This window comes from Pongo abelii, chromosome X (assembly GCF_028885655.2).
Source record: "Pongo abelii isolate AG06213 chromosome X, NHGRI_mPonAbe1-v2.0_pri, whole genome shotgun sequence".
NCBI lineage: Eukaryota > Metazoa > Chordata > Mammalia > Primates > Hominidae > Pongo > Pongo abelii.
Window position 1 is genome coordinate 125,166,589 of NC_072008.2, and position 22,882 is coordinate 125,189,470.

Consider the following 22,882-nt stretch of genomic DNA (forward strand, 5'->3'; position numbering starts at 1 on the left):
ATGGAGGTTGCAGTGAGCTGAGATCGTCCCATTGCACTCCAGCCTGGGCAACAGAGCAAGACTCAGTCTCAAAAAAAAAAAAAGAAAAATTTACCTGGTGCACAGGTGCCGTGGCTCCTACTTGTAATCCCAGCACTTTGAGAGTTTGAGATAGGTAGGATCACTTGAGGCTAAGAGTTCGAGACCAGCTGGCCAACATGGCGAGACCCGTCTCCATAAAAAATACAAAAATTAACTGGGCACACCTGTAGCTGGTGCACACCTATAGTCCCAGCTACTTGGGAGATTGAGGAGGGAGGATCACTTGAGCCCTGGAGGTAGAGGTGAGCCATATTTGTGCCACCACACTCCAGCCTGGGTGACAGAGCAAGACCCTATATCAAAAAAAAAAAAAAGAATTTTCCTGGTGCAGGATGTGAAGCAGTCATCTAAGTTTTTTTTTTTTTTTTAATAGTTTACCAATTGTTTAAGCACCATTTTTTGAATAATTCTTTTCTCCACTACTTTGTGCTGCAGCTTTTACCACATACTAAATGTTTATATCTATTCTAGGGTCTCTATCTTAATGACCATAACTTTAGAAAAATGTCTTTTTTTTTTTTTTTTTTTTGAGATGGAGTCTCGCTCTGTCGCCCATGCTGGAGTGCAGTGGCGCGATCTAAGCTCACTGTAACCTCTGCCTCCCGGGTTAAAGCAATTCTCCTGCCTCAGCCTTCCGAGTAGCTAGGACTGCAGGCATGTGCCACCACGCCCGGCTAAGTTTTTGTATTTTTAGTAGAGACGAGGTTTCACCATGTTAGCCAGGCTTGTCTCGAACTCCTGGTCTCGTGATCTGCCCGCTTTGGCCTCCCAAAGTGCTGGGATTACAGGCGTGAGCCACCGCCCCCAGCCGAAAAACACCTTTTAATGTCTAGTGGAATGTAGCCCTCCTCATTGTTTTTCTTTTCAACATTTCCTTGATTATTTTCAGGCATTTGTTCTTCCTGATAACTTTAGAATTACCTTGTGATTATGATTGGAATTATGTAAAACCCATACACTTGGAGTAATTTATGTAAAATATTTCATCTTTTATTCAGAGACACAGTATGTCTCTCCTTTACTTTCAGTCTTCTTTCTTTAGCTTGAACCAGATGAAATTACCAATATTCAACTTTGTTGACATCATTCAAACAGCAATTTCATCTGGTTCAAACCTTAGAAAAGTTGTTTTCTTCAAAGGGAAATTATGCGCTCTCTAAACAAACAAAAAATAGTTTCTTTTAAAAAATCTGGGGAGAAGTAGAGTAGGAAAGAAGTATGATATACTGTAAGTGTTTTATTCATTTTTTTTAAATCCTGGTCCTAAGAATTTCTCACTGCCAGGGGCATCTCTCCAGCACTTTCTGCCACTTCATGCATAGTTCAAGGCTTCGCCAGCTTAGCTTCCTCCCCATAGTGGGCCAGTCCAAAACAACCAGGGCCTTGAGCCTCAAGGGGTAGGGCTAGTCAGTGAAAAAGGGTTTCAGGCCGGGTGCGGTGGCTCACATCTGTAATCCCAGCACTTTGGGAAGCCGAGGCAGGTAGATCACCTGAGGTCAGGAGTTCAAGACCAACCTGACCAACATGATGAAACCCCATCTCTACTGAAAATACAAAAAAAAAAATTACCCAGGTGTGTTGGCACGTGCCTGTAGTCCCAGCTACTCGGGAGGCTGAGAGAGGAGAATCACTTAAACCTGGGAGGGGGAGGTTGCAGTGAGCTGAGATTGTGCCACCACACTCCAGCCTGGGTGACAGAGCAAGACTCTGTCTCAAAAAAAAAAAAAAAAAGAGAAAAGAAAAGAAAAAGGGTTTCAGATGAAGTTCAATGACATCTAAATGGGACGGGGGAAGGGGCCCAGTCTTCCCCATAAACCTTAGTTTTGCTTTCTCTTCCTGGGAGCTAGAACAGTGACCTCATCTGGGAGAATCCAGCCAACACCGCATTCTATACCATCTGCATTCTATACCCCTACCACAACAACCCACTATAAACTGGGGTAACATACACTAGAAGGGGGTATTTGGGGGTAATCCTGATCATCTTTTTCCTTGTATGGGAGCCTTCCAGATAATGCATATATCGAGCATAAGAAGAAGTTTCAAATAGATGCAAAGTCATGATGGTTGTAAAAAAAAAAAAAAAAAATCCAAAGAGGTAATTGCACTGTTTTCACAAAATAGGATCAACGTGTAATTATGAATAACAATATAAATGTCATCCAAAGATATAGGAAGTGAACTTTTAGGGTTTCAGTGAAATTGTTATTTTGCAGGGGTTAATAAACATACTAATACTTTGTCTACCCTATGTTAAAAAAAATTCACCCCCAAGACAGAACTGCAGGCTGCTTTTAAATGCAAACATGGCATTGGGCTTCTCTGGCCATTAGATGTCACTGCAGTAAATGGAGAGTAGCTGAGCATCACCTGATTGGAGCCTGAAGTTCAGTGGTCTCTGTCCAGTTAACAACTTCATAATCCCTGCTTGAAATCCATCTTTGGTTTGGAGAATAAGAGGCCTAGAAACCACAGGCTAATGCTAAACTTGTTGGTTTTATTGTTATTGTTATTTGTCCTACAAAGCACACACTCCAAATTCACCAAGAAGAGAGGGCTTTAATAACAGTCTGTCCTCACTGGAGCAGGCAGGGTTTGCCAGCAGAATAAGTAACAAGGGACGTTTGCAGGGCCACTGGGCTGCTCTGACCTGAGCGCACTTAATGGCAACATTTGCATTCCATTGGCTTTCCCCATTGCACTGCCTGTCATGAAGCAAATCAATGGCAGGTGTCTGTTGGATAACGAGCTACACAGGGAATTTTTCTCAATCCCTGCACTGACTGGCCCCTTTGTCTGGATGTCTCTTTCTCTTAATATGCTTTTCTCTAGACACACACAGCCCATTTAATGGCACATCAGGTTGGAACTCTTTTGAACATAATGACAGTAATCAGAAGTCTTGTTTAACCAGCTGAGCCCTTCCTTCACCATGCTTACACTCATTTTATCCCTTTTTCCTTTTCTTGCCTTGGCTCCTGGCTGGCATGCTAGAGAATGGAGAGGTAAATCAATTATGCATGTGCATGTCTTGATAGAATGGCTTCTGGTGGGAAGGGGGGTGGGTCAGGCCTGTGCACACATGGAATGAGGTGCCCCCAACTTGGTGTGCTTTCACGGACCCCAATCACCCTGCCTGAAATCCCCTTCTCCACGCTTCAGTGCATCTTAGGTCAAGCCCTTCCAGGTATAGCCTGGCCTTTTTGTCTATTTCCCACACCTAGCCCAGGGCCTGGGCCAGAAGAGATGGCAGAACTTAGTGTACTGAGAGAACAAGTAGGAAGGGTAAAATATTGACAGAGATGAATTCATCTGATTAATCTGTGCACCCCCAATAAGAACCAGGGAGTCCTGAGAAAATGGCTCTCTGCACAGGTGCATGTGGAGGAGAGAGGGAGATAGGCTGGGGAATACTGCCCTGAAAATCCAGGGAGCAGCTGAGAATGTAGGAGCCTTGGAATCTGGCAGGCCTTCTGAAAGGATCAGGAGGGAGGTACCAGACACATGCTCGGTCCCCTCACAACTCTGCCTGACACCCTCCCCTATTGCCCATATTGGGTGTCTCCATTTCATCAAATATAAAACCAAGTGTGAGCCTGTTGCTTTATACCCCAGTGGACTTTGACCCCATCACAGCTCACAAGGTAAGCAGGATTGGGCCAGGTCAGCATTTGAACTGAAAGCACATAAGATGAAGGACAAAGGTGGTATCCGAGTGGTACAGCTGACTGAGCAGAATACACATGGTCAGTGAATAAACAGAAGCCCCAGCCTACTCAAATAGAGATGCTTGACACCTCGGGTTATCTTTGCTGAATTGGACACAGTCACTTCATTCATTCCCTCTCAGGGCGCTCATCCCCTCTTATAGTTTTTCATGTTCATATCTACATCTTCAACCCTGACCTCCCATCTGAGCCATGGTCCCACATTTCCCACAGCCTGCTCGACATCACTATTTGGCTATCATATCCCCACTGTCACCTCTAACTTAATATGCATCAAGCTGACCTCTTCTTTTCCTAACACTGTTATCCCAGAGTTTTCCATTTCAATTCCATCATTGCCCCAGTGACTCAGGCTGGAAATCCACAACTTGTGTTTGACTCTTCCCCTTCCCCTCACCCGGTTAACCTTGAGCCCAGTTGCTTCTTCATTCCTAATGTTCCCATGCTGGTCTTTCTTTTTGTCACTGCCTCTTACCCTAATCTTGGACCTTATCAGCTCATATCTAGGCTATTACAGTAATCTCCTCATTGGTCTCCAGGATTAATTCTAAAAATGATCTTAAGCATTGAATATTAATATGTACTAGGCACTGTGCCAAGTGCTTTATGTTCATTATCTCATTTAATCCTTACAACAGCCCTACAAGGTGGGCACTGTTATTATTAAGTCCATTTTACAGATGAGAAAACTGAGGCACCAAAAGGTTTTGTAGCCTGCAAGTTCACCCATCCAGTAATTGAGCTGGGATATAAGCCCAGGGAGCTTGTCTCCAGAGTCAGTGCTCATTTCAGTCCTCTCCAGCCCAGCCCATATGGGATTCTGTCAGATGAATCTTTCTCAGATCTGTCTGTGTTAGATCCTTTTTTTGTTGTTGTTTTTGTGAGACAGGGTCTTGCTGTCTCTCCCAGGCTGGAGTGCAGTGGCACAATCACAGCTCATTGTAGCCTCAACCTCCCAGGCCCAAGCAATCCTTCCACCTCAGCCTCCCAAGTAGCTGGGACCACAGGCATGCGCCACCTATGCCTGACTAATATTTTAAATGTTTTGTAGAGATTAGGTCTCCTGGTCTCCTTATGTTGCTCAGGCTGGTCTCAAACTCCTGGGCTCAAGCCATCCTCCCGCTTTGACCTCCCAAAGTGGTGGGATTACAGGCATGAGCCACTGTACTCAGCCTGTTGTGTCCTTCTTGATTGTCCCCAGAGAAAAAAGGCTGAGCCCCTTGGCTTGGCATGTTTCCCTTACCAACTGTGCGATCCTTGTTGCACAGAGGCCCTTTATATAAGAAGTTACAAAAACAAATGCCTGCAGAAACTTGGAAGTAACATGAAAAAGAGAATATAGGGAAACCCAGATAACATACACTCACCCTGTAAAGAATAAGCCTTCAGGCTGGGCCTGGTGGCCCACGTCTGTAATCCCACCACTTTGGGAAGCCAAGGTGGGTGGATCACTTGAGGTCAGGAGTTCAAGACCAGCCTGGTCAACATAATGAAACCCCGTCTCTACTAAAACACACACAAAAAAATTAGCTGGGCATCGTGGCAGGTGCCTGTAGTCCCAGCTACTCAGGAGGCTGAGGCGGGAGGATCACTTGAACCTAGGAGGTGGAGGTTGCAGTGAGTTGAGATTGCGCCACTGCACTCCAGCCTCAGTGACAGAGCGAAACTTCATCTCAAAAAAAAAAAAAAAAAAAGCCTTCAAATGCATTCTGAGCCATCATGGCTTTCAAAAGCATTCTGGAGAGCTAAACTTCACTGTGCTCACAAAATGTGATTTGCATCTAAATATGGATAACAGAAAGGAATAAAGAGAGCCAGTAGAGGCTGTGGCCAGTTCCTCTTCTCCAAAGGACGGATGCCATTTAGAAATGTAGGCCCAGTTTTCAAAAGAGTCTAAAATCCAGATTTTTATGTAAAATCTCCCAGTTTCTCACTGCTGGCAAATGAAAATTGTTAAGTACTGGCTGGGCTAAACAAAACACACATTTGTATGACCTCTGCTCTATTCAAGCCTCCAAGTTCATCAAACTAATCTTCTTAGCCCCTTCTCCCAAGCCCTGAAGATTAAGTGCATTTCACATTCCAGTCACCAGGCCTTTGTTCATGAAGTTACCTCTGTCTTGGAACATCTGTCCCAATTTTCTTAAAGGCTCAACTGAGGTTTGTCTCAGTGATGGCTGTCTTCTGACCTACTGTAGCACATACCTGTTGTTTAAGAAATGAGTTGGCTTTTCCCATCCCCAAAACAGCTGTCCTATCTTGATGGATCAAGGTAGATGTTTTGCCTTTGTAGAACCACAATGGAGGTGCTCCAGCCCACTTCAGAGGGGATTCTGGGGCAAGAGAAGCTGAGTTAACTAACAATCTACTCAGTTAATAACTGCAGATGCCGTATTTTCACTGTCCCCCACCCAACCCCCAAGGGCATAGTTATTTTGTTCTAAGAGCTTTGTGGGTGAATACCACCCACCCCCCCTTTTTTTTTTGAGACAGAGTCTCACTTTGTTGCCCAGGCTGGAGTGCAGTGGTGCAATCTCGGTTCACTGCAACCTCCACCTCCTGGGTTCAAGTGATTCTCCTGCCTCAGCCTCCCGAGTAGCTGGGACTACAGGCATGCACCACCACGCCCAGCTAATTTTGTATTTTTAGTAGAGATGGGGTTTCACCATGTTGGCCAGGCTGGTCTCGAACTCCTGACCTCAGGTGATCCACCCGCCTCAGCCTCTCAAACTACTGGGATTACAGGCATGAGCCACTGTGCCTGGCCAAATAACCCCTTGTAAATGATGCTGTTAGCCTATACGTGCCCTCTGATCCAGCCAGTTTCTTTTCCATGGCACTTCTCTCCATGCCCTACCTCTTCCCATCTTAACACTATTGCCCTGCTGTTCCCTCACTATCAAAGCTGCCTCCTGAAGTCTTCTCCCATCTCCCCAAGCAGTGGTCTCCCGCTCCTGAATGGCTCACTCTTGCTAGAGCTGTCTTATGGCCCATGCCACATGCTTCCTTTTGTTATAATCTTTTGTGTCCCTTATTTCCTCTAGATTGCAAACTCTTTGCCTGTGGGAAGTATGTCTTACACATTTGTATATCCTGACAACACGCAGCCTCATGTAGCAGACATCTAATACTTGTTTAAAAATGAAGTTTAGGGACAGCTTAGGAGATCTCACTGTCTGCTGGGTGAGTCCCAAGTCCGTGTGGTTGTACCTACCCAAGATGAAGGTAAGAACACCCAAGCCTGCCTCCTGCTCAACCTGCTGCCCTAAGAAAACCTCTGCATGTCCCCTGTCTAAAACTGTCTATGCACTTGGCTCTGAGAATGCACTGTCTTCCATCTCCTACCCTAGCAATCAGGTTCTATGCATCTCAGTGCAAACAGCCGTTAACGTTTCCGAATAGACAAATATGCTAAAAGGACAGAAGGAAAAATTCTTGACACCATTTTGATTTACACCTCCTCTTCATTCCAGCCTCCTGGTGCTTTGTATGGTGGCTGGAAGTGCTTGACAAATCATAGCACCATCAAATTTATACAGTCGTCCCTAGGTATCTGCGGGCCATTGGTTGCAGAATCCCTCTCTGATACCAAAATCCACTCATTTCTCAGCCCTGAAGTCGGCCCTGTGAAACCTGTGGACAGAAAAAGTTGGCCCTCCTTATACACAAGTCCCGCATCCCAAATTTGACTGTGGATGCAGAACCCACAGAAACAGAGGGCCGACTGTATTTATTGAAAAAAATCCACATATAAGTGAACCAGCACAACTCAAATCCATGTTGTTCAAAGGTCAACTGTAGGCCGGGCGCAGTGGCTCACGCCTATAATCACCACACTTTGGGAGGCTGAGGCAGGCCGATCAACGGAGGTCAGGAGTTTGAGACCAGCCTGGCCAACATGGTGAAACCCCGCCTCTACTAAAAATACAAAATTATCCCGGCATGGTGGCACACGCCTGTAATCCCAGCTACTCAGGAGGCTGAGACAGGAGAATCGCTTGAACCCAGGAGGTGGAGGTTGCAGTGAGCTGAGATTGCACCACTGCACTCCAGCCTGGGCAACAGAGCAAGACTCTGTCTCAAAAACAGAAAGAAAAGAAAAAAAAGAAAAACAAAGGTCAACTGTATTTTGTTAGTTGGTTGCTTTCTGTAAATGTGACCAGATTTGAATGAATGCATGTAAATCTATGCTGTACTTTGTTGGGGAGGTTTTTGTCAGGGATAAGGATAGGGGTAAACTATGTTAAGGGAAGTGATGACAAGAAAGCCTTCCCTGTGATTAAGAAATTATAATAATATATACTTACCTGGCAGGGGAGATACCATGATCATGAAGGTGGTTTTCCCAGGGCGAGGCTTATCCATTGCCCCCTGGATGTGCTGACCCCTTTGATTTCCCCAAATGTGGGAAACTCAACTGCATAATTTGTGGTAGTGGGGGACTGCGTTTGCGCTTTCCCCTGAGGGGAAAAAAAAAAGAAAGAAATTATAATAATATAATAATAACTACCACTTATTGGTCACTTAATATATACAAGGCAGTTTATTATCCCATTTAACTGTCTTTATTGACACTATGAAATAAGTACTCTTAGTACTCCTATTTTATAGATGAGGAAACAAGGCACAAGGTGTAAGTCACTTACCCAACCATCACATAGCTAGTAAGTAAGTCGCAAAGCTGGGCCTTGAACCTATGTCTCTCCTTCCTCAGGCCCTTTTTTTATTCACCAAGAGTACAGGAGCCTAATCCTGTAGGCGAGGTAACTGGATCATTTTGACTTTAGTTCCCTTGCCCCAGGTGTGGGACTACAGGATGAGGGAGCGGGAAACCAAACCTTGATATTGGGAGTCCACAGCCTCAGTGCAAGAGGAGTTGAGAAAATCAATACTTTGCAAGCTCAGAAACTGACAGGCCATAGCCTTGTCTTAATCCGTTCAGGCCGCAATAACAAAATATCATAAACTAGATGGCTTATAAACAACCAAAATGTATTTCTCACCGTTCTGGAGACTGAGAAGTCCAAGGTCAAGGCAGATTTGATACCTGGCGAAGGCCAGCTTCCTAGAGCCTTCTTGCTTTGCCCTCACATGGTGGAAGGGGGAGCTAGCTTTCTTCCATCTCTTTTAAAAGGACCCTAATCCCATTCATGAGAGCTTTGCCTTCATGGCCTAATCACCTCCTAAAGGCCCTGCCTCCTAAAACCATCACCCTGGGAGTCAGGATTTCAACAGATGAATTTTGGGAGGACACAAACACTCAGCATAACGAGCCTGGCTTTGGCCAGGGAATGTGTTAACTCAAGTTAGAGAGAGGAAAAAAAAATCTTTGGAAAACTGGGCTGTCCTGGGGTCTGCTTTAGTCCCTGGCAGTCTGGCAGTGGAAAGCCTTACTTGTTGCTTTGACTTGAGAAGCCGTAATGAGCAGTGAGCCACAGGCATAGACCATTCAGTAGCCACAGGCCTTTGGCCAGCCTTGAACGACAACTGCTCAGAGGGACTGGGAAGAAAGCCCGCCTACCACAGGGGGCAGGGCAGGGAGCAGAAGCAAAGCCCCAGGACGGGAGAGTAAATTGTTATAACTATCCCTGCGAGGAGGTGCTAACAAAGTTCCAGGTTTTCTGCCTACTTCAATATTTCCCGGTTGGCATAGCATCTACTCTCAGTAGAAACAGAGTTCTATTTGCCTAACAGAGTCAAATGACCTGTCCAGAGGTACAAACACTGCTAGGTTCTGAGCCTTCAGGGTAGTGGGAGAGGAGTGGAGCCTTACCTTTCGTTTGTTGTATTTTCAACTCCCTGCTGTCATCTTACTTTTAGGTCTGGCCCCTTTGTGAACCAAATTCTTCTAACTGAGTAGCATTGCGTTAGCAGTCAGGAAAAAAAAAAAAAGATGCTTTTCAAATATAGGTAGTTGTCTGGACATCCCTTAGGCAAGGTGGCTCTGTATGAGCATCACCATTAAAGTGAAAGGAAAGGAAAAGTCTCCCCCCCACCTTTTTTTTTTTCAAAAGGTATAGAGTGCCCGAAATACTTTAGGGATGGCAGCTGTTGAGCATGGAAACAAGATTTGTCCCTAGAGGGAAGGCAAGGAAGGCATGGGGAAGAGCCTTCCTAACTCCACTTAGTGTAAAATCATTCTGTCCTCTTCCCCTGACCTGAGCTGGCTTATTCCTTGGAAGAGATAAAGATCTGGGAGTCAAAATGACCACCCTGTGCTGAGCAGGCTTCTTTGAACTCCAGCTAAACAGTAACAGCACCTAAGATAGGATCTTCCCACCCTCACTCCCCACCTCAAAGTGGAGGTGAAGAGGGAGATAAGGGAAAGGGAGAGAAAGGTCCCAGGAAAGGTCTGCTGTCAACAGGGAGGACCCGCAGCTGGCTGGGAGCATTCACAGGAAGCACCAATTTTCACCTCCTTTTTTCCACAGAGCTGTCACTTATTTGCCTACGACGGCTGTGTTCCTCTTGAGGCTGTAATGGGCAGACTAGCTCAGTGGGTAACAGTGTGAGCTTTGGATACCAGCCTTGCCCCTTACTCCCGCGTGAACTTGTGTACACCACATAACCCATCTGAGCCTCATCTTCCTCATCTGTTTTGAGGGTAAGAATGGTGCCTACCTCATCTACTTGCAGCAAAGGCTAAATTCGTTTAGTGCAAATGCAGAGCCAGGCCCATAATAAGTACTCCCAATAATGCTAAGATGCCATGTTTATTGTTCTTGAAGCATCACTTCAGAATCTGTGCACAGCATGGAAGGCCTGATTAGAACCATAAAAGCCAGTCCAAGGCCGGGCACGGCGGCTCACACCTGTAATCCCCGCACTTTGGGAGGCCGAGGTGGGTGGATCACTTGAGGCCAGGAGTTCCAGACCAGCCCGGCCAACATGGCGAAACCCCATCTCTAATAAAAATTTAAAAATTAGCTGGGCGTGGTGGCACGTGCCCGTAGTCCCAGCTACTCAATAGGCTGAGGCATGATAATCACTTGAACCGAGGAGGCAGAGGTTACAGTGAGCCGAGATCGCACCACTCCAGCCTGAGCGACAGAGTGAAACTCCATCTCAAAAAAAAAAGCCAGTCCAGATGTGTTTCCATGTTTCCTATGATTACCGTAAACACACAAATGAGCTGGGGTCACAGAACCTCAATAGACCCTGGATATGTATAGCTAATGATGAGCAGCGACAGGAATCGAGTTCGTACAGAATTTTTTGGTTTGGTTAGCGTAACAACAGGCTTTACAGACAGGCTCCATGTGCAAGCACTGCACACGTCTGTATGTTCCCAGCCTTCTGAGAACTGTCACTGCCAAATCTTTTCCTTCACCCTCCCAACCCTATCTCTCCCCCAGGCAAGGTGACACTTTCAAAGTTGGCACGGCAGGCAGCACATGCCAGGCCTGTGACCCAGGCCTCAGCAGCTCTGCTCACTTGCATGGCAATTGCTTTCTGCAGTCGGGCCCAGCTGCACTTTGGGTTTCCCAAACCCCCACCCCCAATCACCACACAGGAACTGGCTGTTTCTCTTTTCTTCGTCCAAGCTGAATACTAACCTACTGTGGTTTGCTTGCTTCCCCCATTGTGATCGCAGGCTTTCTGAGCAGCTAGTCAGCCCTCTAGCCTGCCACTGAATCGGAAGGCATTCACGCTGGAGGGGATCAAGGGGAGCTTGTAGGCTTGCCTTGCTGGCGGGCAGCTGCCTACACCCACTCGTACCAATGTTCCCGCTGCAAAGCCCGGGTGCTTCCCAGCTGTACAAGGACAACTATTTGGGTCCCGGCTATGCCAAGAGAAACATGGGTCATGTGGTTCACAGGACAGAAAGGTTCGTTTACTCCAATATGATTGGCTTTTTTTTTTTGTTTGATTATTGGATATTTGCCAAAAGACTGAAGCCTCCTGCCACAACCACCTCCCCCACATATATGTCCTCAGATGGTTTGGGAATTGGACAGCTTAGTCATCAGGTCCTGTCCTCCACATCCACAGAAGATACAAGTTGTTTCCAGATAACATGCAGAAGGTTCTGAGCTCCTTCCTGTGTGCTCCAGCTCGAAGACTCTTTTCTTTTCCCTATGAATTTTTTTCCTTTTCTTTCTCTGGTCTTTCCTTTTTGATGCCCTTTTAAAATTAAGTATTCTGTCTTTTGAGTGGGTAACACATACACATGATACAAAATCCAAAAGGTGCAACAAGTATATGCTGAAAAGTAAACCTCTCTAACCTTTGTCCTTAGCCATTCAGCTCTCCTGTGAGTCAATACTGTTGTTAGCAGTTTCTTACCTGTATCTTTCCAAAGATGGTCTATGCAAAGATCCACATAAACTTGTACATTTATGTTCTGTTTTTAGGTCAGCAGCAGCACACTACATACACTCTTCTGTGCCCTGTTTTTTTTCCACCTGAAAATGTATCTCGGCTGGGCACGGTGGCTCACGCCTGCAATCCCAGCAGTTTGGGAGGCCGAGGCAGGTGGAATACTTGAGGTCAGGAGTTCAAGACCAGTCTGGCCAACATGGTGAAACCCTGTCTCTACTAAAAATACGAAAATTAGCTGAGCGTGGGGGTGGGCACCTGTAATTCTAGCTACTCAAGAGGCTGAGGCGGAGGAATCACTTGAACCTGGGAGGCAGAGGTTGCAGTGAGCCAAGATCACACCATTGCACTCCAGCCTGGGTGATAAGAGTGAAACTCTGTCTCAAAAAAAAAAAAAATGTATCTTGGAAATGCTATCACATCAATCCAGATAAAGCTGCCACATATTTTTCATTTATGACATAGTATTCCACGGTATGATATACTATTTATTTAACTAGTCCCTGATTGGTGGACATTTAGATTATTTCCAGTCTTCTGCTATTACTAACAATGCTGTAACAAATCTCCTTGTTACATACATTTTTCACGCACATGCAAATAGATCTGTAGGATAAAAAGGGGTCCCCAACCCCTGGTCCATGGCCTGTTAGGAACCTGGCTGGGCCACACAGCGTGAAGTGAGTGGCTAGCGAGTGAGCATTATGGCCTGAGCCCCGCCTCCTGTCAGATCAGCGGCGGCATTAGATTCTCATAGGAGTGCAAACCCTATTGTGAGCTGTGTGTGCAAGGGACCTGGGTTGCACACTCCTTATGAGAATCTAATGCCTGATGATCTGAGATGGAACAGTTTCATCCCAAAACCATTCCCCCCAACCCCTTGTCCGTGGAAAAATGGTCCTCGGCGAAACCAGTCCCTGGTGCCAAAAAGGTTAGGGACTGCTGGGCTAAATTCCTAGAATTTTTGCTTTGGTCAAAGGGCATATGTGTCTTACATCTTTTTTTTTTTTTTTTTTTTTTTTTGAGATGGAGTCGCCAGGCTGAAGTGCAGTGGTGCAATCTCAGCTCACTGCAACCTCCACCTCCTGGGTTCAAGCGATTCTCCTGCCTCAGTCTCCCAAGTAGCTGGGAATACAGGCACACGCCACCATGCCCAGCTAATTTTTGTATTTTCAGTAGAGACAGGGTTTCACCATGTTGGCCAAGATGGTCTCCATCTCCTGACCTCATGATCCGCCTGCCTTGGCCTCCCAAAGTGCTGGGATTACAGGCGTGAGCTGCCGTGCCCAGCTGTGTTTTACATCTTTATAAATATTGTTCAGTTATTTCAGTACTCATGGAAAGACTGAACAACCAAAACGTTGCCTCTGTTGGAAGACCTCTGAGGAATTTATCACAGGAATAATCAAGTGCTTTGCTTTTAAGTCCTTGTTCTTTATTTGTATCTACTGCAAGTTTGTTATTTCTTTCCTTCAATATGTATTAAACACCTCTACCGTGCACCAGGTAAGCTTTGAGGCCAAAACCATAAACATAACAAATGTGGTTGCTGCCCCCACAGTATTTACAGTCTAGGAGATGGAGCAGTTGGGGGCAGGAGTACACATGAACGAAATAATTATACACTGAGTCATTACAAACTGTGTTAAGTGCCATGAAGGAGAAGCACAGGGTGACTGAAAGTGTTCAAGAGGCTCCTGACTTCGTGTGGAGGTCTCAGAAGACTTCCCTGGGGAAATGATGTTTATTCTGATTAATAAGACAGACTTAGCGAGGCCGAGGAAATGGCAGGTTTGAAGTCCTAGAGGAAGGAAGGAGCACGGATTCTGGCCAGCAGCATGGATTACAGGATCTGGAAAGGGTCTTCAAGATCATTTTGTTTCAGTCTCCTCATTTGACATGTGAGGAAACTAAAGTTTAGAGAGCTAAATGACTTGACCAGGGTTATACAGATAGTAACAAAGTCAGGCTGCAGAACCCAGTGTGCTCATCCTGGGAGCTGTGGGTCTGAACTAGACAGCTATGGGATAGTTGCCTGGGTTTGTGTAGGAGGACTTAAGTTCAGGTTCTTGTGACAAGCTGCCTGACATGTTTCATTTCTCTTTACTAGTAAGATACAGTTTGGATGAATGGTCATTCCAATCTAGCGGGTTGGTTTGTTCTTCAGCATACTTCTCTTTCTTACAAGTTTAAATAATAATAACAATGGTGGTTAATTCTTTAGCGCTTGCTCTATGTCAAATACAGTTCTAAGCAACTTACATGTATTAAATCATTTCATTTTGACAGCAGTTCTGTAAGGTAGGTGTTATTATTATTACCCCATTTTACAGATGAGGAAATTGAAGCTCCAGAAGGTAAAGGCACTTGCCAACCATCACAGAGCTAGTGAGTGGCAAAGCGGGGGGGACTGAGTCCAAACAGTCTGGCTTCAGGGCCCATGTGCTTTGTCTCCCAGGCACTCTCAGTGTCAGCAGCAGGCTGATGGACTCAGGTCTGAGCCCAGAGCTGCCTTGTGCCATGGAAGGTCCACATCAGTGGCTCTCAACCCTGGCTGCACATCAGAATCAGCTGGGGAGCTTGTAAAAAGTGTTAATGTCCAGGCCTCGCCCCCGTTCAGTTAAATTGCAATCTCTAGGGGTGGATCCTAGTCACTGAGGGTTTTTAAAAGGTTCCGTGGTCAGCCTAATGCAGCTAAGGGTTGAGATGTACTGGGATCTAGCCTTGCCATTGCTTTGCCCTTTGGGAGCAACCAGTAGCCCATACTTGCCTTTGTGTTCTGGACACCCACTTAGTAGGACACTTGTAGAGGCACTTATTCATACCACAGCACAGGCTCCTGTCTCGGCATAAAGAACTCATTCAGTGTACATGCTTTGGCAGCCACATCCACCAGTGATGTGTGGTAACAAGTCTGTAAAGGGCTAAGAGAGTATTTTCAGTCCTGAGCGTCAGAAGACAGTGGAGCTTAGTGGAGTGGAGCTTGGCTCTGAGTCAAACAGACCCAGATTCAAGTTGATGCTTTGTGTCATGGTCTGTGATTTTAGAGACTGGTGTTTATCCTCTCACCAACTCCATTTTGTCATCCATATAATCAAGCTAATACGATAATGCTACCTCTTTCATGAGGCTTTCGTGAGGATTAAATGAGATAGTATATAGAAAGCAATCAGTGAGCCAGGCGCAGTGGCTCATGCCTGTAATCCCAGCACTTTGGGAGGCCGAGGTAGGCAGATCACCTGTGGTCAGGAGTCCAAGACCAGCCTGGCCAACATGGTGAAACCCCATCTCTACTAAAAAATAGAAAAATTAGCCAGGCTTGGTGGCAGTCACCTGTAATCCCAGCTACTCAGGAGGCTGAGGCAGGAGAATCGCTTGAACCTGGGAGGTGGAGGTTGCAGTGAGCCAAGATTGTGCCACTGCACTTCAGCCCGGAAGACAGTGAGACTGTCTCCAACAGAAAAAAAAAAAAAAAAAAAAGAAAAGAAAAGAAAAAAGAAAGAAGAAAAAGAAAGCACTCAGTGCTAGGCCATGTCTTTATTTCATGACTATCCACGTAGCTTATGTGAGTAAACAGCTATATTTGGGAAAAGCTACTAGTGACACTGATATTGACAGGAATTTGATTTGACATTTAATGAGTGCCTGGTATGTACAATGAAGAGTGAAGGATCCTGAAGAGCTAGGATGACTAGGAAGGCCCCGTGCCTGCTGACTGGCTTGCTGGCTGGGAGGGAGCATAAAGACTTGCACCCAGATAACTCATATAAGGTAGAGTGTGCTGCAGCAGAGGTCTAAACGAGAAGCTAAGGGAGGCCAGGTGCAGTGGCTCATGCTTGTAATCCCAGCGCTTTGGGAGGCTGAGGCAGGTGGATCACTTGAGATTAGGGGTTCGAGACCAGCCTGGCCAACATGGTGAAATCCCATCTCTACTAAAAATACAAAACAGCTGGACATGGTGGCGGGCACCTATAGTCCCAGCTACTTGGGAGGCTGAGGCAAGAGAATCACTTGAACCTGGGAATGGGGAGGTTGTAGTGAGCCGAGATCACTCCATTGCACTCCAGCCTGAGTGACAAGAGTGAGACTCGATCTCAAAAAAAAAAAAAAAAAAAAAAAAGCTAAGGGAGCACAAGATATGGAGAGAGAAAGCCCCAATTCAAACAGAAGCTGGAAAACAATTATAAAATAACCAAGGAAATATGAATACTAACTGAACTCAATATGTGATGATATTAAGGAATTATAAATTTTTAGCTGTGATAACGGTATTATACGTATATTTTTGAGGAGCAATTATAGTTTAGATAAACATAATTCTAATTAATAATATGTAAGTCAGATGAATTGAAATGATGTCTTGTGGGGGTAGAGATGAAAGAAGATTGGCCACGTATAGCTAATTGTTGAAGTTGGGTGATGGAACTTTGTGTTCATTTTACTGGCCGCTCTACTTTTATATATGGTTGAGATTTTTCACAATAAAAAGTTTTAAAAAGAGGGCGGGGCACAGTGGCTCATGCCTATAACGCCAGCACTTTGGGAGGCCGAGGCGGGCAGATCATTTGAGGCCAGGATTTTGAGACCAGCCTGGCCAACATGGTGAAACTCTGTCTCTACTAAAAATACAAAAATTAGCTGGGCATGGTGGCACACACCTGTAATCCCAGCTACTTGGAGGCTGGGGCAGGAGAATCACTTGAACTTGGGAGACAGAGGTTGCAGTGAGCCAAGATCGTGCCACTGCACTCCAGCCTCAGTGACAGAGCGAGATTCCATCAAAAAAAAAAAAAAAAGTTTTAAAAAGAGGTAAAGTTGCGGCCAGGTGCAGTGGCTCACGCCTGTAATCCCAGCACTTTGGGAGGCCAAGGCAGGTGGATCACGAGGTCAGGAGTTCAAAACCAGCCTGGCCAAGACGGTGAATCCCCATCTCTACTAAAAATACAAAAAAAAAATAGCCGGGTGTCTGTAATCCCAGCTACTCGGGAGGCTGAGGCAGAGAATTGTTTGAACCCGGGAGGCAGAGGTTGCAGTGAGCCGTGATTGTACCACTGCACTCCAGCCTGGGCGACAGAGCGAGACTCGGTCTCAAAAAATAAAAATAAAAATAAAAAAAAGAGAGAGAGAGAGGTAAAGTTGAAGAAAAGGAAGGAAACAAGCAGTACACAATTGTGGAATCTGGAAAATTTTCAGGATGAGGTGGCATCTGACTTGGGCATGGGTGACTAGGGAGAGTTGATGTCGCAGTTTAAATCTGAAGGGAGTCTGCTGGCAGAATCTCCTCTTTCTCGAGGGGCTTCAGTCTTTTTTCTTTTAAGGCCCTCACTGATTGGATGAGGCCCACTCACATTATGGACAGGAATTTGTTTTACTCAAAGTCTACTGATTTAAATGTCAAACTCATCTTAAACATGCCTTTACAGCAACATCTAGACTAGTGTTTTTCCCAAATAGCTGGGTACTGTGGCCTAACCAAGTTGACATATGAAATTAATCATCACAGGGTGGCAGTGGGAAATGATATTAGGAAAACCGGGAGGGGCCAAATTGTAAAGTGTTTTGAATTCTGTTAAAATTGTCTTTAGTAAACTTCTTTGGAAAATTTTTCTTCTCAAAATGTTTTCTTTAGAAAATTGGGAATTGTTGAAGGCTTCTGAGCAAAGCAATGGTAGCATCTGATGAGTTTGGAAGGGTACTTGGCTGCAATGTGGAGGATGAGTTGGAGAGGGCAGAGACTGAAGATCAAACGATGGGTAAGGAAACTGACCCTTGCTCAAGAGAGATGATGTGAGGTACTGGGAGTAGAGCTGAAAAGTATCCAAAGCATAGAATATAATGCAGGTAGCAGCAAGAGATCAGACTGAGCAGTAGGCAGAGGCCAGGTCATGGAGCACCTGGTAAGCCAGATTAAAGAGCCTGGAGTTTATCCTGACGATAATGGGGGACCCACTGAAGAGTTGAAGTCAAGGGAGTAACCTGATTAAATCACTCTGACTGCTAGATGGGGAATAAGGGCAGGTAGACCAGCTAGTAACAGTTGTAGTAGTGTGGGAAAAAGATGATGGTGGCTTGGACTAGTGTGAGAGTGGAAAGAAAGAAAAGTAAACAAATTTGGGACATGTTTCGAGCCACTGGAACTTGGTTAGTGATGGATTAGATCAGAGAAAGGTGAGAGACAGACAGAACTTAAAGGTGACTCAGGTTTTGGGCCTGAGCAAGTAGGTTGATGACAGTGCCATTTGCTGACATGAGGAAAACTAGAGGACAGTCAGGATTGGAGTGGAGCAAAATCAAGAGTTCTGATTAGGACATATAAAGTTTCAGATGTTCAGTAGACTTCTGAGTGGCAATGTCAAGTAGCTAGTTGATTACATGATCCTGTGACTCAGAGGTGAGATACAGATAGAAATTTGGAAATCATCAAGCAGAGGAGAACAGAAAGAAGGCCAGCGCAGTTGAAGGGTTTTGTGACCCTTTATCTTGGGTCACAAAAGAGTGACCCAAGATAAAGTTGAAAAGGTGGGAGGGTCAGGCATGGTGGTGCATGCCTGTGGTCCCAGCTACTAGGAAGGCTGAGGAAGGAGGATCACTTGAGCCCAAGAGTTCTGGACTGTAAAGCACTAAGCTAATCAGATGTCCACATTAAGTTCAGCATCACTATGGTGACCTCTCGGAAGTGGGGGACCACCAGGTTGCCAAAGGAGGGGTGAACTGGCCCAGGTTGGAAACAGCAGATCAAAACTCCTGTGCCGATCAGTAGTGGGATTGCACCTGTGAATAGCCTGTGTTGCCCACTCCAGCTTGGGCAACATAGTGACACCACATCTCTGTTAAAAAAAAAAAAATTTTTTTTTGAGACAGAGTCCACTGTGACGCCCAGGTTGGAGTGGAATGGTGTGATCTCGACTCACTGCAACCTCTGCTTCCTGGGTTCAAGCCATTCTCGTGCCTCAGCCTCCCAAGTAGCTGGGACTACAGGCGTGCGCCACCACACCCAGCTAATTTTTGTATTTTTAGTAGAAATGGGGTTTCACCATATTGGCCAGACTGGTCTCAAACTCCCAACCTCAAGTTATCTGCCCACCTCGGCCACCCAAAATGCTGGGATTACAGGTGTGAGCCACTGCACCCAACTTAAAAAATATTTTTTTAAAAAAAGAAAAAAAAGGGTGGGCAGAGCAGATCATATAGGACCTTGTAGCCTACAAGCATGCTGGAACCACTTCCTACTGGCTCAGGAGAACTGACTGTTAAATTTCAGGAAATTTGGGAGCTAGTTGACTTCACATTTGGCAGCCTGAAATCAGCCATAGTGGGAGTACTGACGCTGTTGAAATTGGTAAATGCTACAATTCAGCCCTTTTTTTATTTTCCTCCAGAGAACCAGTTGTTAAACTTTACCACCATATTAGTACTATGGCTTGTAGGCTCCAGTAAGAAATTTAGATTTTATTCTAAGTGTGATGTAAAGTCATTAAAATGTTTTAAGCAGGTGAGTAAAAGGATCTGATTTTCTTTTTTTTTTTTTTTTTTTTTTTTTGAGGCAGAGTCTCACTCTGTTGCCCTGGCTGGAGTGCAGTGGTGCGATCTCGGCTCACTGCAAGCTCCGCCTCCCGGGTTCACACCATTCTCCGGCCTCAGCCTCCAGAGTAGCTGGGACAACAGGCGCCCGCCACCACGCCCGGCCAATTTTTTGTATTTTTAGTAGAGACGGGGTTTCACTGTGTTAGCCAGGATGGTCTCGATCTCCTGATCTCGTGATCTGCCCACCTTGGCCTCCCAAAGTGCTGGGATTACAGGCGTGAGCCACCGTGCCCGGCCAAGGATCTGATTTTTAAAAATCACTGTACGTGGCCAGGTGCAGTGGCTCACGCCTGTAATCCCAGCACTTTAGGAGGCCGAGGCAGGCGGATCCCATGAAGTCAGGAGTTCAGGACCAGCTGGGCAACATGGTGAAACCCCGTCTGTACTAAAATACAAAAAAATTAGCTGGGCGTGGTGATGCACACCTGTAATCCCAGCTACTCAGAAGGCTGAGGCAGGAGAATCACTTGAACCCAGGAGACAGAGGTTGCAATGAGCCAAGATTGCACCACTGCACTCCAGCCTGGGTGACAAAGCGAGACTCCATCTCAAAATAAATAAATAAATAAATCACTGTACAAGAATGGACTCTCAGCGGGAGAAGGCAAGATCCCTAAGGAAACTGCTGCAACAATCCACATGTGCAGTGGTGCCTTGGCAGTGCAGGTAGAGTTCAGTCAAGAAATTTGGAAGATTGTTAAGGTCCTAAGACTGGATATAGATGGACCTTGATTTATCACAAGTTGATTATAATTGACCTGTTATGTAATTCATGTTACTTAGTGTCTTTTTGTTTTAGTTGTGGGGAGCACCAGATTACAGAATGATTACTTTGACTCATGACCCGGGGCTCTTTACAATTCTTACCAGAAACTGGCAGATGATAAATCAGTCATCTTATTTGGTAGCAAAATAAGGAGGTTACTTTCCTCCATGAACATAATTTCCTCTTTTCAATATTTCAGTCTTACATTAGCAGGAGGAACTTGAAGTCTTGTGATTAGGCAGATTCTTTGTAAGGGAAAAGGAGGCTTACTATCCCTTTGATAACAGTTCTTTACTGATAGGGTAAGAAGGAAAGGAGGTTGAGTCCGAACAGTGCTAAAGGAAACACTTTAAAGTAAGACATCCACTGAAGACCCCTAGCCATTTTGCCTACTGTAAAATAGAACCATCTACAATGTCTTGTAAAGAGAAAAAAGAAATGAATTTTGATATTTGTTTTCTGCAAAGATTCTACATTACATTGTATAAGTCTTGACCCACCATTTTTATAACTCATGCATAAAATTATGTGAAAATGCTTTAAAAATTCCAGCCCACTCTTATACTATTTTATGTACTCATTCAGCAAACTATTCATTGAGCACCGGTCATGTGTCAGCTGCTGGTTAAGGCACTAGAGATATGGAAATTAAAAAGACCCAGTCCTCACAGAGTTCACAGAACACTAGGAAAAACAGACATGTAGATTGGACATGATTACAGTACAATTGTGAACGAGGTCTCTTTGAAAGAGTTGTCTGTATTACCATCTCCAGTCTTTCTTTTCCCATTCTCTCTTTTTTTTTTTTTTTTTTTTTTTTTTGAGACAGAGTCTCACTCTGTCGCCCAGGCTGGAGGGCAGTGGTGCAATCTTGGCTCACTGCAACCTCCACCTCCCAGGTTCAAGTGATTCTCATGCCTCAGCCTCCCAAGTGGCTGGGATTACAGGCGTCTGCCACTATGTCCGGCTAATTTTTGTATTTTTAGCAGAGACAGGGTTTCGCCATGTTGGCCAGGCTGGTTTCGAACTCCTGACCTCAGGTGATCCACTTGCCTTGGCTTCCCAAAGTGCTAGAATTACAGGCGTGAGCCACCACGCCCAGCCCCCATTCTCTAATCTCTTTTTTTTTTTTTTTTTTTTTTTTTGAGACAGAGTCTCACTCTGTTGCCCAGGCTGGAGTGCAGTGGCACAATCTCAGCTCACTGCAACCTCTGCCTCCTGGGTTCAATGGGTTCAAGCAATTCTCCTGCCTCAGCCTCCCAAGTAGCTGGGATTACAACCAGGCTGGGAGATTCAGCTTGTCCATTTCATGTTCTGTTTCTCACAATCATCTGTGTTTGCTTGTCACTGCACCTTAAAGAGAAGGCATAACTCAAAAGTTTCACCCTTCAACTTGATGGATAATTATTTTTATTTTATTTTATTTTATTTTTTGAGACAGGGTTTTGCTCTGTTGCCCAGGCTGGAGTGCCATGGTGCAATCTCGGCTCACTGCAGCCTCAACCTCCTGGGCTCAGTCGATCCTCCTGCATCAGCATCTACTCCCTCCTGAGTAGCTGGGACTACAGGTACATGCCATCATGCCTGGCTAATTTTTTTTTTCTTTTGTAGAGATGAGGTTTCGTCATGTTGCTCAGGCTGGTCTTGAACTCCTGGGATCAAGTGATCTGCCAGTCTCAGCCTCCCAAAGTGCTGGAATTACAGGCATGAGCCACCGCGTCCAGCCATTCTATATTTTTAAAGCATAGAATATCGATTCTTTGAGCTGGATTAATGAGGAAAGATATAACAATCATTAATATAAAATAAAAAATTGTGAAACCTCGTTAATTTGCATGCCACTAACCTAAAATTCTAATAACCCAGGGCTTAGTAAGCAAATTAGTCATATAAACAGCATAATTATAGGGATATTTAAACTGTTTACAAAAAGCAGCTGCTTTTAAAGCCTGCTGAAGTACCTATTTATTACTAATAATGGCTAATATTATTGACAGTTATAATGTTTCTGGCACTCTTCATTGTCTTATTTAATTTCCACAGCAACTCTAAGAGCTAGGTATTATCACTCCCATTTTTGAAATAAGGAAATTGAAGCTCAGAGAAGTTAAGGAACTCATTGGGTGCAGTGGCTCACGCCTGTCATCCTAGCACTTTGGGAGGCCGAGGTGGGTGGATCACTTGAGGTCAGGAGTTTGAGACCAGCCTGGCCAACATGGCAAAACCCTGTCTCTACTAAAAATACAAAAATTAGCCAGGCGTGGTGGCACGTGCCTGTAATCCCAGCTACTCAGGAGGCTGAGGCACAAGAATCGCTTGAACTTGGGAGGCAGAGGTTGCAGTGAGCCAAGATCATGCCACTGGGTGACAGAGTAAGACCCTGTCTCCAAAAAAAAAAAAAAAA

The 22,882-nt window shown here is 45.2% G+C and overlaps 1 protein-coding gene and 1 non-coding gene across 2 annotated transcripts in view; both read left to right on the forward strand.

Annotated features, from left to right (window-relative positions):
- Positions 1-22,882, forward strand: part of SLC25A43 (solute carrier family 25 member 43) — a 49,067-nt gene that overhangs the window by 16,667 nt on the left and 9,518 nt on the right. The gene's annotated exons all lie outside the window — the stretch shown is intronic.
- Positions 8,109-8,272, forward strand: LOC112131207 (U1 spliceosomal RNA). Its single transcript, XR_002913338.2, has one exon. It is a non-coding gene; the product is annotated as a U1 spliceosomal RNA (small nuclear RNA).